Source organism: Lissotriton vulgaris, unplaced genomic scaffold (genome assembly GCF_964263255.1).
Source record: "Lissotriton vulgaris unplaced genomic scaffold, aLisVul1.2 SCAFFOLD_3840, whole genome shotgun sequence".
NCBI lineage: Eukaryota > Metazoa > Chordata > Amphibia > Caudata > Salamandridae > Lissotriton > Lissotriton vulgaris.
The window spans coordinates 8693-26111 of NW_028248214.1; the positions used below are offsets into that span (position 1 = coordinate 8693).

General features: G+C 41.5%; 1 pseudogene; it reads right to left on the bottom strand.

Annotated features, from left to right (window-relative positions):
• Positions 1–7278: 7278 nt before the first annotated feature.
• On the bottom strand, positions 7279–7845 carry LOC147664878 (membrane protein BRI3 pseudogene; annotated as a pseudogene).
• Between the last annotated feature and the right edge of the window lie 9574 nt (positions 7846–17419).

Below are 17419 nucleotides of genomic sequence, written 5' to 3' on the forward strand. Positions count from 1 at the left end.
CAATTGCTCGACCTCTAAGGAGTTTGTGAGCTCTAGGGAACAGTCAAAAATTAGGTTTTCTCAGAGAGGCTATGGGAAAGGAATTCTCACACAAGCAGAGTTGAGGAGCAATTTGGTCGAAAGGAAGGATCTATTAATTGATCGATCCAAGCCCAAAGATAACAAGATCAGGTTAATCACTGACTTCTCCGAAAAATCTCCAGAAGTCTTCAACGCAATGCGGAAGAACTGGAAGATCCTAAAAGCAGATCCTATAATAGGGAAGTCCTTATCTGATCACCCTTTGATAACCTATAGAAAGGGGAAATCTTTCAAAGACCATCTTGTAAATAGCCACTTTGAAAAGAAAAGGAAGACAAAACCACCTGTTTCCGGCTTCTATCCTTGCATGAAGTGCAAGGCCTGTAGGAATTCGCAGAAAGTCAAGGAGTATTACATACCTGGTCAAAAGAGGAAAGGTAGAATAACTAAACTGTTGAATTGCAATTCTGACTACACAGTCTATTGTCTAACATGTCCCTGTGGGAAGAGGTATGTAGGGAGCACGGTGAAACAAACCAAACTCAGGGTCCTAGAGCATATGAGGGCGATTACATCAAAGGACCCCAACTACCCAGTAGCCCGTCATTTTGAACAGGAACATGATAGCAATAGCAATCTTTTGACTTTTTTCATTCTAGATCAGTTGGTCAGAACAGAAAGAGGGGGCAATTGGGTAAAAAAGCTGAGAACACTGGAATCACGATTCATTATCCAGTTACAGACCAAAACCCCGGGAGGGATGAATAATGAAGAAGAGATGTGGACTCACATCTGAGCATCCCTCTCATATTTCCTTCCCTCTTTGTTGAAGAACCAGTGATGTAAATTTGTATATAGTTTCCTTTGAACAGAGTAGAGTGATGTTACCACCAATGTTTTGCATATTATTTTTTAATGTTTTGATGAATACAAATGCAGTCATTAATCAGTTGATTAGATTTGGTCATTGATGAAAGGCCTATTCAAGGCTTGAATGTAAATAATGTCTATGCCCATCCAGGGCTAAAATTGTGTATATATGATAACTGCGATGCAACAATGGCAACGTAAAATCATGTGAACATAGGCGACTTTCACGATAAAATTTGAGTGAAACTCGCATCTGTTGGTACCAGCGGCACATTTACCATCTAAATCTATGGGTTGTAAGCGAGATCGAGTATTGTAATTAATTTAATGTTTTCTTTCTTAATTCAAATGGATATGGCAAATGAAGCAGCTATTTGAGTTCTCTCGCATTGTGCTTATATGTACATATGTAATATAGTGGATCACATATTGAAAGATGGCCGCCGCAGAAGCAGTGAATGTATTGTTTTAAGTACCTTCGTTTATGTCAATGCACATGAATTGACACATGACCAATGACGATCACGATGTTTCTTGATTTAAATTAGATTTGTAAATAATGTCAGTTACACTGACGAAGGCGGAAACGCCGAAACGCGTTTGCTAACTGACTATCGAGGGAGTTTAATGAATAAAGACTTGGCTGACCTACGCCATATTTTGCTTCGAGTGCTCTCATTTCTTGAAACCCGGGAGCTTTGGGGTTTCTGCGTTTTGCCAATATATATATATATATATATATATATATATAATTATATATATATATAATTACCTACTGGCGGTCGCCAGTAGGTAGTTATAGTTAGGATTATTTTCAATAGGAAAATCGCAACATTTTATTGGGAATAACTTTGGCGCCGGTTAAGGAATCTGAAAATGTCCTCAAATTTGCCTCGCGGCGCTCCGGTCCTTCCCTGAAAGTTGGGGGAGATTTGTCAAGCGGGCGCCAAGATAAAAGGGGGGTCCCAAAACGTGTTTTCCCCATGTTAATTTCCATGGGGCGGTCGTCCTCACTTTTAGCCCGAACGGCTGAATGGATTTCCACCAAACTTGGCAAAATTGTAGGGACTGGTAGCCCGATCTGCCTTTGCTATGTCTCAAGATATGTGCTCCAGTGGATTTTGAGTAATTTAGGTTAAAAAAAATATATATCTATAAGCGTGCCCCGGTACGCGCACCGGGGCGGGAACCAGCACGCTACGTGAGTTCCCGCACGGAAAGCTGATTGGCTCTTGAGTGTCTGTAAACATTCCAAACAGTCCGGAGCGGCCGCCATCTTGTGTCTCGGTAGGATCGAGACACAAGAGGTGGGAAAAACAAAGGGGGAAATGACCATAAGGGGGCAGAGTAGACCCCCCTGACCCCCTATGTTTGATGTGGGGGCTATAAAAGGGCTTTTTGATTTGCGCGGGGGGGAGCGGACCGGGGAGCGTACCATGGGGAAAAAAAGAATGACAGAGTTTTTAAAAAATTTAGCCTTTTTTTATAAATTGGAGGTAGTTCTAAAAAAACTGTTTTTTTTCTTCTTTTTGTTGTTTTATATTGTTTTTTGAACAATTTGTACTTTTTTTGGCTTTTATGAACTATTTTATATTTTTTTTGTTATTTTTATGGGGAGAAACAAAAAACAGGGAATTGAAAACGGCTCAACTGGAGCAAAAAAAAATCATGAAAAAATTATGGATTTTTGGGGCATTTGTGGTTGTCACCAGCACGGTTGATGAGCGTTATACTGTATATAAGTGAGTATATTTGAGAGTAAGAGATTGTAAGAGTTCCTGTTTAAATAAGTATGTGTTTCTATAAGTGATTGTTTAAGAGAGTAAGTATGTGTACGTTTCCTTAGAAGTAAGGTGGTAGTGTGTGTATAGCTGTATATGCAAATAAATGGATGTTCAAAAGTTTATTTGCATGTGTGAGTATGTGTGTGAGTAACTTTTTGATGACTGTCGGTGTGTAACAGGATTTATAGGTGTTTCACTACATATGATGAGTGAATATATGTAAGAGTGACTATATAGAACTGTTGGTGAATGAGTGGATGTGTATATAGATGGTGGTATTACTGAATTTGTTGTTGTAAAGGGTATGGGTATCTCCATTTTTTTTAAATGTTATTTTCTATTTATGAATATGTGTTTCAAGGGTTACATTACACTGAAAGGAGGTCCATCACTCTCTCGCAAGGATGGTGTCATCAGTGATGTCATGAGTGATGTCACTGACCATGTCATGAGTGATGTAATATGTGACGTCATCAGCAGTGGATTGCAGGCACGCAAGTTATAGTGAGTCCAACTATAACGTGGGAATTTCAATGGTTTTATGTCAGTAAAATTTCCAGCTAACTATAACTGGTGTGAAACCTATGGTTTTTTCAGTGAATTTAATAGGCTTTTTAAATGCTAATTCCTAACTATAACTGGTGTGAAACCTGTGTTTTTTTCAGAGAATATATATAAGCTTGACTTTACCTGCAGAAAGATTATGTAATAAAACACCTGGCGAACCCACGCTGTATTGGCTTTGAGTGCTCTTTTTGGTTGAATCCCGAGGACTGTGGGATTTTGCGTTGTCAATATATATATATATATATATATATATATATATATATATATATATATATATATATATATATATATATATATATATATATATATATATACCCATATGCAACACTCCCAATTGAGGTGGTATCGAAAGGAAAAATTAGAATCCTTACAAGCAACAGAGTCTCTTTGCCTTGGCTTGTCCAAACGCGTTTCTGGAGTCTTATCTCCCTTTATCACTGGCTCAGGCATCAGAGGAACGGCATCAATAATTATCACTGTAGCTGTGCAGTTAAAATATTCCGCCCCACTGGGCGTTTACAACAGCTGCCTTCTGGTAAGTGAAGTCTCTACTCCTTTCTTTACATCTGTAGTGGTTCTGCCCTTATGCCTCCTGATCAACTCAAAATCCACAGTTGGCTGTTGTCGTGTTGTCGTGGAAAACCACTTTAATCCTTATAATTTCAGCCACCCAACTGGACACGAAAGTCCCTGAGCGTCTCTTTCTTTATCACGCTACGGATCCGTACTTCAGCGGCAGGGCTTCTCCAGATCAGAGCCGGCATCTATAAATCCTTATGCAACACTCCCAATTGAGGGCCTCACACTTCATGTTTGTTTTACATATATATATATATATATATATATATATATATATATATATATATATATATATATATATATATATATATATATATATATATATATATATATATATATATAATATATATATATTCACTGAAAAAACCATAGGTTATACAGTATATATAGTTAGGAATTAGCCTTTAAAAAACCAATGAAATTCACTAAAAAAAACATAGGTTTTAGGCCTTATATAGTTAGGAATTAACATATAAAAAACCATTGAAATTCCTCCTATATAGTTAACTGGTATTGGTGTGTCATGATGTCATCAGTGATGTCATTTGAGATGACATCTCAAATGACATCACTGATGACATAACTGATGACATCAGTGATGTCATCAGTGATGTCACTGACCATGTCATGAATGATGTAATATGTGACATCATCAGCAGTGGATTGCGGGTGCGCGATATATAGTTAGTGCAACTAACTATATATGTAATTTCATTGGGTTTTATGTCAATAAAATGTCCAGCTAAATAGTTAGTGCACCTAACTCTATGTCGAATTTCATTGGTTTTATATCAATAAAATGTCCAGCTAACTATATAGGAGGAATTTCAATGGTTTTTTACATGTTAATTCCTAACTATATAAGGCCTAAAACCTATGGTTTTTTTAGTGAATTTCATTGGTTTTTTAAAGGCTAATTCCTAACTATATATACTGTATAACCTATGGTTTTTTCAGTGAATTTCATTGGTTTTTTAAATGCTAATTCCTACCTCAATAAGCCAGAAACCTATGTTTTTTTCAGTGAATTTGCAAGGTTTTGAAAATGCTAATTCTATTAGCGGATAACGTTTAAATATGTTAATATCCTTGTGGGACCACCTGAGCAGCCCTAGGGATCCGATTTTTGATGCATGAACGATGGTTGGATGCATGATGGATGAATGATTGTTGGGTGGATGCATGGATGGATGCATGCATGATAGATGGGTGAATTGATGCATGAATGATGGATGGATGCAGGATGGATGGATGGGTGGGTGGATGGATGGGGTGCATGGATGGTGGGTGGGAGGGTGGCTGGGTGTTTTAAATGTCACCAGCCACCACTGCTTTGCACTCTCAATTTGTGTCTGTTAATCACACCATTACGGATCGCTTAAAAAAATACACACCATCCAACAAAAATCCATTGAATAAATGCAGACATCAAAAACAGATTGTTAAACCCGATTTCGAAACTTTAACGTACAGTGTGTGTATAAAATAAAGCTCACACACATTCACTCCGGATGACATCTTGGGATGGAATATCACTTCCTTAATGTACCCCCGCATAATGGTAGTCATTTTAATTTTATTTACCTCAGAAGTATGAAAAGCTGAATGGTATAGGCGGGAATCGAACCCCTGGATATGGCGTCACGCACATATTACCTACAGTTGATACATTAGTCTACAGAGCTTAGACGTGATGTATTTCCTTTTAAACATCATGTTTGCAAAGTAATGCAAAAAGCAGCTTATTCAACGTGCTTATGTTTTATGAGATCATAAACCTGTCACGACATGATAGGTAGCTGCAAAACAGCGCGCGGACCCAAGTATCTGGATAGTAGCCCGGCCTTGTGATGTTCCAGAAACACAGAGTAATGGAGCTGGAGATTCACAAAGAAGAAGACAGTGCATAGTGTCTCATGCGGAGACGGGAGGCCCAGCAGAGCGGGTATAGGGGGAGATTATAGGGGGTGGGGGTCTCCATTATCACACGTGCACGCAGACATGCAGGTGATTATGCCTGAAGTGCTTCTGCAAAGAAACCATCACATGACCAGAGAAGCCGAGCACCTGCTGTCTTCCCTCCCTTCATAGCCATCCCGCGATAATTGCAATTAACTGGAAGTCTGGTAGTGAAAGCAAACATTGTTATGGAGATAATTCCAGCCGATCGCTAATGAGCACTTCACACAACTGGACTCCTTTTCCTGCTATTACACGGGTAGCTTATCTACTACAACGCCCTCCATTCTCCATCAATGCCCCAAGTAATTAGAATAAACACGCCATAATAGCAACTGGCAAGCTAAAAAGTGAATCTGTGAAATCTTGCAGCCTTTCTGTCAGCTCTTCCTCGTCCTCAGAGCCTCCACCTGCCGCCAGACCTATGGTCTTACCACAATACCATCAGCACTGCCAGGAGTGTAATCCTCAGAGCCCCCCAGTATTCTCTGATCCCCTCACACAGCGCAAGCACTGCAAGAGCGGAGGAGCCTCTGTCCCCAGCAGTCATTCCCGACACTACCAATGCCCCCTCCACCCTTCTGAGTGTGTGTCTTACTGTGGGCGCCCGCCCACGGGGGCATGTGCGGAGAGGTGAGACCGTAAGTGCTGCGACAGCGCTTTATTCCACTCTGCCGTGTGTGAGGAAGTTGCAATCTTGAAATGTTTATTAAACATTCTTATAAAATTTTACATTTATAACGCAACTAAGCAAAACATTTGTGTTTTTTAAAAAATAAAAGTGCAAGCTCACATTCATTGAATATTTTTATGAAAGGATTACTGCTTCTAAATTTCGTGGACAGTCAACAATAGTAGAATAGCAGTTTGGATGCTACATAATTGTATTTGCGCCATCTGCTATTGGTTCTTATTAGAATCACATTTAGCAGTCGCTGCCCCCCAGGTTGGCCAAATGCCAGGGCATACGAAACAGTCTCAAAATGCAGAAAAAGAAATCAAATATTCCTATTAAACACATCCTATTTCATAGGCAGGTCGCGAAATCCGTAACACCAGTTACCAATCAACAATTTCTTTTTACTCAACTTTAGTCAAATCACAGTGAACATAAACATACATTAATATCGAAATATCATTAACATCTGAAAAAGGTTTGCTTCGTAAAAAATTCATACTGTACATTTTATCCATGTTGTAAAGGGATTTCAATCATGCAAACTTACAATTTTTCAAACCCCAAAGAAACTCCACCATTTAGTTCTAAAAACTTTCCTATGGAAATTATGGAGGGATGAGCTACAATCATCAGCAGTTTTTTACCCACCCTAATTTTCCGCCACAAGCCATGTAAAAGGCACAATTTATACGTGGTAGCACCAGGTTGCTTGTGTCCGTCACAACTGCTCTGGTGAAACAAATTGATATGCATGCAGTAACTATCAAATCACACTTTCCAATAGAAATATCTTTAATCAATTAATAGTGTACACAGCAGTATTGGCCGCAAAGGTCTGGTCTGTCCACTCTTCCTACCCAAAGGTTGCACCACAGTTGGGGCATCTTCTCTGCTTTAACGCGAGGCAAAAGAGAATACCAATAGGGAAGAATATTATCGCACACAGGATCCCGCAGCAGGTGAAGTCATCCTCCAACCCTGCACGCTGGGCATCCGCCAACCACAACAAGGGAGGTGGTAGTAGTCGGCTGCTCAATGATCGTATATGTGCTTGGATATGGCGGGTGTGGGAGTGGAGTAGCATAACCTGTGGCCACGGCGTTGGGGTAGGGGTACGGAGGCGGCGCCTGGAAGCCCGGCTGGGCTGGCTGGAAGCCCGGCGGCGGCGGGTTAATGGTCCCGTAGCTGTGCTGCCCGTAGCCCTCCTGCCCCGCAGGGCTGTAGGCGGGCGGTCGCTGCTCCAGCAGGGGCTTGTTATCCATGCTCCTCCCGGCAGCTCCGTTCCGCTGCCTCCCCGGGCACTCCTACCTGCTGATCCTGCTTCTCCCCGCCCGGCTCCACGGCAGCCACAAACTCACAGCAAACTCCCAGCAGCGGAGGAAGCGGCCGTGCTCTGCTGCTGAGGTAGTCACGAGACTGCAGTCATGTGATGCGCCCCGGCTGAGGCTCTCTTGTTCGGGAGACCGGGCGGTACCGGGCGGTACCGGGCGGACACATCGAACGCTTCCCCCAGGCAGGGGGAAGCGGAAACCAAGTCCTCCCGGCCCCGCCCACAACCAGGCGGTGGCGGCCATCTTGAGGCGGCTCGGGCCGCGGCGGTGATCTCGGGGGTAAAACGAGGAGTGGGCACCCTCGAAATCTAAATAAAACACATAAAAATAAAAGAGAGAAGCCCCCCAAGCCCCCCCCCCAAGCCCCGCCCAAAAAAAAAAAATCGCAAAAAATCGCGGGGTGCGCGCACGCGTTCGCGCTTATAGATATATAATTGATTTCTCTTCTAATTTTCTCAGGAACCACTGGAGGGATTTACACGATTTTACCAAAAGCGTGATCTGCATACCAGACACTACCATTTTGACAAGTTTGGTGTAATTCCCTTCAGCGGTTCAAGCTGTAGCTGAGTCTAAAAGTCCTATGGAAATTAACATGGGGAAAACACGTTTTGGGACCCCCCTTTTTTCTCAGCCCCCACTTGACGAATCCACCCCAAATTTTCAGGGAAGGAGCGGAGCGGAGCGAGCCATCTTCTTTGAGAAATTTGCGAAGATTCATTAACCAGGGCCAAAGTTATTCCCAATAGAATGTTGGGGATTTCCTATGGAAACAGGTCCTAACTATATATACCTACTGGCGACCGCCAGTAGGTAATATATATATATATATATATATACATATATATATATATATATATATATATATATATATATATATATATATATATATATATATATTACCTACTGGCGATAGCCAGTAGGTATATATAGTTAGGATTTTTTTCCTATGGGATTTTTGAAAATTCTATGTCGAATAACTTTGGCGTTTGAGGACAGAATTGGCTGAAATTTTCAGGAAAATGGAACATTTTGTTTCTGAGCAGCCCCTGAAAATTTGGGGGGGGTTCGTCAAGGGGGGGCCGAGAAAAAAGGGGGGTCCCAAAACGTGTTTTTCCCATGCAATTTTCCATAGGGCGGTTGGCCTCACTTTTAGCCTGAACGGCTGAATGGATTTACACCAAACTTGGCAAAATTGTAGGGACTGGTAGCCCGATGTGCCTTTGCTATGTCTCAAGATATAGGCTCCAGTGGTTTTTACGAAAATTAACTTTGAAAAATATATATTGGGCTACATTGGGCTATATATATGTTGGAGCCCAAATGTAGCCCAATGTAGCCCAATGTAGCCCAATGTAGCCCAAAGATGGCCACCAGAGACAAAAAAAAACAAATGTAGCCCAAATATCAGCCAGATGTAGCCCAACTATAGCCCAATGACAGAATGTCCCAGAGTGTTCTAAAGAACAACTAGAGTGCTAACAGTCCTACAAAGGTATGGCACACCTGAAGCCATCTTGATTGGAATAAAGTGGTAACTCTTAAAACATTTAATTTAAAAAGGAACAAAATGAGGGGGTTCATTTTGCCATAGAAAGTATGATTAGCGAATATATGACGAAATCCCGCATACCATCAGTCCGCAGAAAAAATCCCGCATGTACTATTAGGCCGCAAATTAAAATAACGAAAACTTTTAGAACGAATATGCCTTTAGCATACACTAAACAACTAAACTACCCTAAACCCTAAAACACTACCCCCAGCATGACCCTACACTACACAAACAGTACAACACTACCCTAAACCCTAAAACACTACCCCCAGCATGACCCTATACTACGCAAACACTACAACACTACCCTAAACCCTAAAACACTACCCCCAGCATGACCCTACACTACACAAACACTACAACACAACCCTAAACCCTAAAACACTACCCCCAGCATGACCCTACACTACGCAAACACTACAACACAACCCTAAACCCTAAAACACTACCCCCAGCATGACCCTACACTACGCAAACACTACAACACTACCCTAAACCCTAAAACACTACCCCCAGCATGACCCTACACTACGCAAACACTACAACACTACCCAAAACCCTAAAACACTACACCCCAGCATGACCCTACACTACGCAAACACTACAACACTACCCTAAACCCTAAAACGCTACCCCCAGCATGACCCTACACTACGCAAACACTACAACACTACCCAAAACCCTAAAACACTACACCCCAGCATGACCCTACACTACGCAAACACTGCAACACTACCCTAAACCCTAAAACACTACCCCCAGCATGACCCTACACTACGCAAACACTACAACACTACCCTAAACCCTAAAACACTACCCCCAGCATGACCCTACACTACGCAAACACTACCCTAAACCCTAAAACACTACCCCCAGCATGACCCTACACTACGCAAACACTACAACACTACCCAAAACCCTAAAACACTACCCCCAGCATGACCCTACACTACGCAAACACTACAACACTACCCAAAACCCTAAAACACTACCCCCAGCATGACCCTACACTACGCAAACACTACAACACTACCCAAAACCCTAAAACACTACCCCCAGCATGACCCTTCACTACGCAAACACTACAACACTACCCAAAACCCTAAAACACTACACCCCAGCATGACCCTACACTACGCAAACACTACAACACTACCCAAAACCCTAAAACACTACACCCCAGCATGACCCTACACTACGCAAACACTACAACACTACCCAAAACCCTAAAACACTACCCCCAGCATGACCCTACACTACGCAAACACTACAACACTACCCAAAACCCTAAAACACTACCCCCAGCATGACCCTACACTACACAAACACTACAACACTACCCTAAACCCTAAAATACTACACCCCAGCATGACCCTACACTACGCAAACACTACAACACTACCCAAAACCCTAAAACACTACCCCCAGCATGACCCTACACTACGCAAACACTACAACACTATCCTAAACCCTAAAACACTACGCCCAGCATGACCCTACACTACGCAAACACTACAACACTACCCTAAACCCTAAAACACTAGCCCCAGCATGACCCTACACTACGCAAACACTACAACACAACCCTAAACCCTAAAACACTACCCCCAGCATGACCCTACACTACGCAAACACTACAACACTACCCTAAACCCTAAAACACTACCCCCAGCATGACCCTACACTACGCAAACACTACAACACAACCCTAAACCCTAAAACACTACCCCCAGCATGACCCTACACTAAACAACCACCACAACTCTACACTACACTAACACAACACTACACTACACAACACTACACTACACTACACAATCACTAACCCACGAAAAAATTAACACAAACCCACTTACCTCTCTCGTCATCGTGGTTTTCACAACGCAAATGCATTTACCATACATGCCTTTAAAACGTAATTCTTTGTAAAGGCATGCGCGATAAATGCACATGCGTTTTGAAAAAATGCGGGATAATGGTATGCGAGGTCAATGACCTTGCGGGATAATGGTATGCGGACTGAAAGTCTGCGGGATAAAAAATGCAGGAAAATGGCTGCAAACCATGATTAGCAGCAGACTTCCCTGGTGAGCACTAGCTTTACTACAGTGATCTAATGAGCAACTAGAGTGCTAACATTCAGAATTTATGGCAAATGTGTGAAACATCTGAATGCCTTCTTGATAGAACCAAAGTAAACAAGCATTGAAAATGCAATAGATCTCGCCCTCGTTTAAGTTAAAGCCATTCTGTTTGTAATGAGGTGGCTTTTTAGCTTTGCTTTTACTAGTGTTTTTAAAACTTTCATGTAAATAACATGCATATGTATGCATATATGTATATGTATGCATGCATTTATATTTATATATATATGCAGATTATATATGTTTATATACGTATATTACCTACTGGCGATAGCCAGTGGGTATATATAGTTAGGATTTTTTCTCTATGGGATTTCTGAAAATTCTATGTCTAATAACTTTGGCGTTTGTGGACGGAATTGGCTGAAATTTTCAGGAAAATGGCACATTTTGTTTCTGAGCAGCCCCTTAAAATTTGGGGGGGTTTCGTCAAGGGGGGGGCCGAGAAACAAGGGGGGTCCCAAAACACGTTTTTCCCATTCATTTTTCCATAGGGCGGTTGGACTCACTTTTAGCTCGAACGGCTGAATAGATTTACATGAAACTTGGCAAAATTGTAGATATGGTTTGCCCGACGTGCCTTTGCTATGTCTCAATATATGTGCTCCAGTGGATTTTGAGAAATTAACGTTTAAAAAAAAATATAAATCTGTGACAGCGCTCCGGTTAGCGCCCCGGTTTGCGTACCTGACGCGTAACGGAACTTCGCGAAGCGAAGCTGATTGGCTCTCCGGTGTCTGTCAACATTCTAAACAGTCCGGAGCGGCCGCCATCTTGTCTCTCGGTACGATCGAGAGACAAGATGTGGTGAAAAACGAAGGGGGAAATGAAGGAAAGGGGGCAAGGTAGACCACTCCTGACCCCCTAGGATTTATGAGGGGGATATTAAAGTGCCCCGCGGGGCAAAAAAAATAAAAATAATTTTTTTGCGATTTTACGCCGTAGAGGCGCGTCCCGGTATGCGAACCGGGCAGCTCACCGGGCAGCTAACCGGGCAGCTAACCGGCAGCGTAGCTGTCAACATTGTAAACAGTCCGGAGCGGCCGCCATCTTGTCTCTCGGTAGGTTCGAGAGACAAGATGTGGTGAAAAAAGAAGGGGGAAATGAAGGAAAGGGGGCAAGGTAAACCCCTCCTGACCCCCTAGGATTGATGAGGGGGATATTAAAGTCCCCCGCGATTTTTCGCGGTAGAGGCGCTTCCCGGTACGCGAACCGGGCAGCTAACCGGCAGCGTAACGGGAGTCCGCCATCTTGTGTTTTTGGAGCGTCCGGTTCGCGTACCGGGTAGCGTCCCGGTAAGCGTAACAAGGGGAAAACCAAGAGAAACAGTAAAAAAAAAAGTTAAGGGAATAGATTTCCAGCAAACTTGACAAAATTGTAGGGACTGTTTGTTTGATGTGCCTTTGCAAGGCCTCAAGATATGTGCACGTGTGGATTTTGTCTAATTAAGGTTAAAAAAAATATATATATCTGTAAGCGTGCTCCGGCACGCTTACGTTACGGGTTTTGTTTGCGCTGCAGAGCCGATACGTCACGGTTATGCGACGCGTCATGAGGCGTCTCACGTGGCTACGTGATACGTCACGTAATAAAGAATATATTTTACAGCTATAGATATTAGCTTTTAAAAAACCAATGAAATTCACTGAAAAAAACATAGGTTATAGACCATATATAGTTAGGAATTTGCATTTACAAAACCTTGAAAATTCACTGAGAAAACCATAGGTTAGAGACCATATATAGTTAGCTGGACATTTTATTGACATAAAACCAATGAAATTCCATATATAGTTAGTTGCACTAACTATATATCGCGCACCCGCAATCCACTGCTGATGATGTCACATATTACATCATTCATGACATGGTCAGTGACATCACTGATGACATCACTGATGACATCTCAAATGACATCACTGATGACATCACTGATGACATCTCAAATGACATCACTGATGACATCATGACACACCAATACCAGTTACTACATACGCACTCACTGATTCCTACGTCTACACACACATTCACTCATTCACCCATACAATCACTCATACATACAGTCACTCATTATTACAACACTATCATATGCACTCATACACCTATGCAGACACTCACACACTGCCACTCATCCATGGAGTTACTCACACATCTAGTCAGTCCTGTAAATAATCAATCACACTTCCATTTCCTCATCTATACAGTTAAACACAGAACACCATACTTCAGTGACATCACTGATGACATCACTGATGACATCTCAAATGACATCACTGATGACATCTCAAATGACATCACTGATGACATCATGACACACCAATACCAGTTACTACATACGCACTCACTGATTCCTACGTCTACACACACATTCACTCATTCACCCATACAAGCACTCATACATACAGTCACTCATTATTACAAGACTATCATATGCACTCATACACCTAGTCAGTCCTGTGAAGAATCAATCACACTTCGATTTCCTCATCTATACAGTTAAACACAGAACACCATACTTTTCACACATATACTAACACATACTTACTCTCTTATACAATCACTGATACAAGTACACATTGATATGCACAGAGTCACACACCTCCCAGCCAGCCACACACACACTCAGTCTTCCATACATCCACTCATTCTTCAATATGTAAAACATATTTAAACTTTACAAAAACACACAGACACTAGATGATGTCATCAGTGATGTCATTTGAGATGTCATCAGTGATGTCATCAGTGATGTCATTTGAGATGTCATCAGTGATGTCATCAGTGATGTCACTGACCATGTCATGAATGATGTAATATGTGACATCATCAGCAGTGGATTGCGGGTGCGCGATATATAGTTAGTGCAACTAACTATATATGGAATTTCATTGGTTTTATGTCAATAAAATGTCCAGCTAACTATATATGGTCTCTAACCTATGGTTTTCTCAGTGAATATATATATATATATATATATATATATATATATATATATATATATATATATATATATATATATATATATATATATATATATATATAAATCACCAATTTGCTCAAAGCTTTTTAGAGGCACACGACAGGTCACCGCCCTCAGGCTTGAAATGCTTGAAGGTTTCACGTGTCTTTCCGCTTCTCTGTGTTTTGCTTGCCGACGCGTTTCAGGGAAAACCACCCCCTTCTTCATGGGCTGCTGTAAGGAAAACTCGAGAGGCATTTTCCACATCACTTGACCTTTTTTATTGTTAAACAAACCCCCAAGTGGGCGTGTGCTCAGTGCACCGCTCGCACTGATTAGTGGGACTTGTGGTCCTTGGAAAATGCAAAGTTATTGTTAGTTTCTTGTAGTAAGATCGAGTGTCCTTACTGATTGCTGCATACATTGTCCTGCCTTCAGTAGGCTGAGTTGCGGTCCAGCACGTTTGTTACAATAGCCATGGAGTCGTGTGCTCAAAGAATCCCCAGCAGTTGAGAATTCAGAGCCTCGTTGTGCTCACAATTCGTTTCAATTGTAAGTCCACGATGGTGCACTCTTCACGACAGAGCTGCTGTGCAGGAACATAAATCACCAATTTGTTCAAAGCTTTTTAGAGGCACACGACAGGTCACCGCCCTCGGGGCTTGAAAGGCTTGAAGGTTTCACGTGTCTTTCCGCTTCTCTGTGTTTTGCTTGCCGACGCGTTTCAGGGAAACCACCCCCTTCTTCATGGGCTGCTGTAAGGAACACTCAAGAGGCATTTTCCACATCACTTGACCTTTTTTATTGCTAAACAAACCCCCAAGTGGGCGTGTGCTTAGTGCACCGCTCGCACTGATTAGTGGGACTTGTGGTCCTTGGAAAATGCAAAGTTATTGTTAGTTTCTTGTAGTAAGATCGAGTGTCCTTACTGATTGCTGCATACATTGTCCCGCCTCCAGTAGGCTGAGTTGCAGTCCAGCACGTTTGTTACAATAGCCATGGAGTCCTGTGCTCAAAGAATCCCCAGCAGTTGAGAATTCAGAGCCTCGTTGTGCTCACAATTTGTTTCAATTGTAAGTCCACGATGGTGCACTCTTCACGACAGAGCTGCCGTGCAGTAACATAAATCACCAATTTGCTCAAAGCTTTTTAGAGGCACACGACAGGTCACCGCCCTTGGGGCTTGAAAGGCTTGAAGGTTTCACGTGTCTTTCCGCTTCTCTGTGTTTTGCTTGCCGACGCGTTTCAGGGAAAACCACCCCCTTCTTCATGGGCTGCTGTAAGGAACACTCGAGAGGCATTTTCCACATCACTTGACCTTTTTTATTGTTAAACAAACCCCCAAGTGGGCGTGTGCTCAGTGCACCGCTCGCACTGATTAGTGGGACTTGTGGTCCTTGGAAAATGCAAAGTTATTGTTAGTTTCTTGTAGTAAGATCGAGTGTCCTTACTGATTGCTGCATACATTGTCCTGCCTTTAGTAGGCTGAGTTGCGGTCCAGCACGTTTGTTACAATAGCCATGGAGTCCTGTATGCAGCAATCAGTAAGGACACTCAATCTATATATATCTCGTCTCACACCAACGGAATTTCTTTCCCAAGAGACGAAGCAAACGCAACTTCGTGCTGAATGTTTCTTTTTTATTTTTCGCCCAGCACCGCCGCCATGACGCGTTTTGGTCCTCCTTGGACCTAGATCACATATATATATATATATATATATATATATATATATATATATATATATATATATATATATATATATATATATATATATATATATATTCACTGAAAAAATTAAAGGTTTCAGGGCCGTTATAGTTAGTTGGACATTTCACTCGTACAAAACCATAGAAATTCCCCCATTATAGTTAGTTCAGCTAACTATAACTCGCGTGCCCATGATGTCATCAGTGATGTCATTTGAGATGTCATCAGTGATGTCATGAGTGATGTCACTGACCATGTCATGAGTGATGTAATATGTGACGTCATCAGCAGTGCATTGCGGGCGAGTGAGAATTTAGTTTGCTGAACTAACTATAACGTGGGATTTTCTATGATTTTATATGAGTGAAATGTCCATATATATTCGAACCCCCGGATTAATTCCATTAATCAATTAAACATTTGATAAATATAGCATAGTTAAAAGCCAATACAAAAATACTAAAATAAATATATATATATTTTTATATACTAATGCCTAAAAACGTCTCTAAAACCCCCTCAATTGTAAAAAGAGTTTTTGTGTTGGGCCTAGCTTTTAGATTTTAACCGAGCCTCAAGTACATGTAAAGCTGTTTCATGGATCAAATAATCCAAAGATTTGATTGTCAGCTCCAAGAAAAACCCACTTCAAAAATACTTGCATAAATGCAAAATAATAATATAGGAGATCCTAAACATGGAAAAGCCACATATGAATATGATCAAACAGTGCTAAGTGCTACCAATTTTAGTTTTGAAACACCCACAAATATCACAAATGTATATACATTTTATAAAAACAGTGCATAAGGTGAGAAAGATAAATATAAATATAAAAAAACACAATGCTATTTGGTTAAGAGAAGTTGCAGCAGGTAGATTAGTGGAACTCAATACATTTGGGTGATCTTCTTATAACAATTATGGTTCAAGATCAGGTAGATATTAATTGATTATGTAAATCCACACAAGTGAAGGACGCACGGGGCAGGGAAATAGGGGGAGGGCATAGACACCACCGAGATCAGATTATAGGCAGGTGTATAAGTCCTTCGTGTTGTTTAAACCTCCCTGGGATTTGCTATTAGGATTAAGAATATAGCGTGTTTCCAGTTTCCGTAACATGTGTTCTCTGTCCCCACCTCTTTTGTTTTTTGGAATGGCATCTATAATATAATATGAGAAGTCTTCAAGATTATTATTGTGCACCTCTCGAAAATGCCGGGCTACCAGGTAAGTAGGGTCATGATTGTTGATTGCG